This window comes from Mustela erminea, chromosome 12 (assembly GCF_009829155.1).
Source record: "Mustela erminea isolate mMusErm1 chromosome 12, mMusErm1.Pri, whole genome shotgun sequence".
Taxonomy (NCBI): Eukaryota; Metazoa; Chordata; class Mammalia; order Carnivora; family Mustelidae; genus Mustela; species Mustela erminea.
The window spans coordinates 77,885,191-77,887,886 of NC_045625.1; positions in this window are offsets into that span (position 1 = coordinate 77,885,191).

A 2,696-nucleotide genomic window follows, 5' to 3' on the forward strand; every position below is an offset into this window, starting at 1 on the left:
GGCCTAATAGGCAAATACACATATAATTTCTTTATATATTTATAACTCATACAAATTTATAATAAAACTATAATTCTAATAACTGCGTAATAGACATAGAAAAATAGTTTACAAAAGAAAAAATACACATGAGCATAAAAACATTTCTGCTTTATTATGGTCTCAAATTTTAAACAAGAATCTATTTTTCTATATAAATTGGCAAAAGTTGCCCATAACACTTTATTTTTAGTAAAGCCTTTCTGAAGAGCAGCTTGGTAATACACTTTAAGAGCCTTATCATAATCTTTGAACTAATTTTCTTTCTGTATCTAAAAATATATCTTAAATAATCAGAAAACTAGATGCAAATTTACACATCACTGTAACAGTAAAAAATTAGAAATAAAAAATAGCTTGAGAGAATTGATGGATAATTAAAATATGCATGCTAGACTATAATGTGCTCATAAGTTGATGTTATTAGGAGTTTCAGTGATACAGAAAAGTGCTCAAAAATATTAGGACTTTCAGAGCTGATCAAACTCCCTCCCACTAAATACAACTAAAAGCCCAACTAAAATACACTCTTGGTCACGGAAAACTAAATGGAGACATTACTGAATAGAGAATGGAAGTCCAGCTTAGCAAAGCAACTCATATGGAGTAAAGTTTTATGGCTTTGTTTTTCACTCTCCCAGCTTTGAACCAAGAGTGACCACCCAGTAGAACTGCAGTGGCCAGCATGGACCGCCTAAACTCTTGAGAGAAACTCATCTTTTTGGCCAGAAGACTGGGAAAGGGAGCTCCTCTGAGCAAGAGTGCAAGAATTCTGGAGATGAGAAATCTGGGTAAGCGATCCCATAAGTCTCTATATACACTGGTACTAGTTACTAGTCCTAAGATTTTTTCTTTTCTCATTTCTTTTTTTAAGTAGTTTCCAACTGAGTTACTCGGGCTCCCCAATCCTGGGTTCATTCTTGAGATCTTATTTATTTATTTATTTGACAGAGAGAGACACAGTGAGATAGAGAATGCAAGCAGGCAAGCAGGGGGATTGGGAAAGGGAGAAACAGTCTTCTGGTAGAGTAGGGAGCCCAACATGGGGCTCCATCCCAGGACCCTGGGATCATGACCTGAGCCAAAGCCAGACACTTAATGACTGAGCCACCCAGGCATCCTGGGCTCATTCTTGAGGGACATATGCATAGAACAGATTGAGAGCCATGTGGCAAAGAATTTGAGAACTAAAATAAAATATAAACCTATGCTCAAATCCCTTTCTGATGACTGAGTGATGCATGCATGGAACAGACCTAAACTATATAGCCAAGAGTTTGAAAATGGGCCTTAAAACCATGTCCATGGAAAAAGAGACTATTTATGGTACAAAACTAAGGTTTGAGTAGGGAAAAAAAAATCAATATCATCTAGAAGGTTTTAATAAGACCCATAGTCTCAAAGTAATATTCAGGACACAATCCAAAATACTTGACATTGAAAGAATTAAAAAAAAAAAAATGTGGCTTGTTTTAAAGGGAAAGACAGTAGTCAACATTCAAACCAGGAAAATGTGACCAGTTTTCAAAGACAATTAATAGATGTCAATTCCAGGATGACCCAAATATTAGAATTACTCCTAATTTTATTTTATTTTATTTTTTTAAAGATTTTATTTATTTGACACAGAGAGGGAGATCACAAGTAGCAGAGAGGCAGGCAGAGAGAAGGGGGAAGCAGGCTCCCTGCTGATCCCATGACCCTGAGATCATGACCTGAGCCAAAGGCAGAGGCTTAACCCACTGAGCCACCCAGGTGCCCCTTATTTTATTTTAATTTTAAAGATTCTATTTATTTATTTGTCAGAGAGAGAGAGAGAGAACGCGTGCATAGGGGAGCTTCAGGTAGAGGGAGAAGCAGTCTCTCCACTGAGCAAGGAACCCAATGTGGAATTTGATCCCAGGACCCTGAAATCATGACCTGAGCCAAAGGCAGATGCTTAACTGAGCCAACCAGGCATTCCAAAATTACTCCAGATTTTAAAGCAGCTTTCAAAACTGTGCTCCATAAAGAAAATGAACTGAATGAAACCATAAAATTTCTCAAAAGAGAACTATAAACAATAAAAAAAGAAACAAATGAAAATTTTAGAAGAGAAAAATACAAAACCTGAAAGAAAAGATTTAGTAAATGTGCTAAGTAGCAGAATATAGATGACAGACGAAAGAATCAGTGAATGGGAAGATAGATCAGTAGAGATTCTCCAATTTAAAAAAAGAAGAAGAAAATTAAAAATGAACAGAGTCTGTAACATATGAGTGTGTATATATCTGTGTCACTGGAGTCCCAGATATTATGAACAACTTTATTCCTATATATTTGACAACTTAGATGAAGTGAACAAATTTTTCAAAAGCATAAATTACCAAGATCATTAAAAAAAAAACAACAGATAATCAGAATAGTTTTTTATCTGTTAAAGAAATTGAACGCCTAGTTAAAAACCTTCCAAAAGTAAACCTCCAGACTTACATGTTTTTACTGGAGAATTCTACCAGATTTTTAAGCAAGAAATAATATAATCTCTTAGAGATTATATTGATATGAAAAGAGAACCCTTTTCAATTCATTTTATGAGGTCAGCATTACGCTGATACCACAACCAGATGACTATATTGCAAGAAAAATGTACAGATCAATACCTTTTATGAACACAA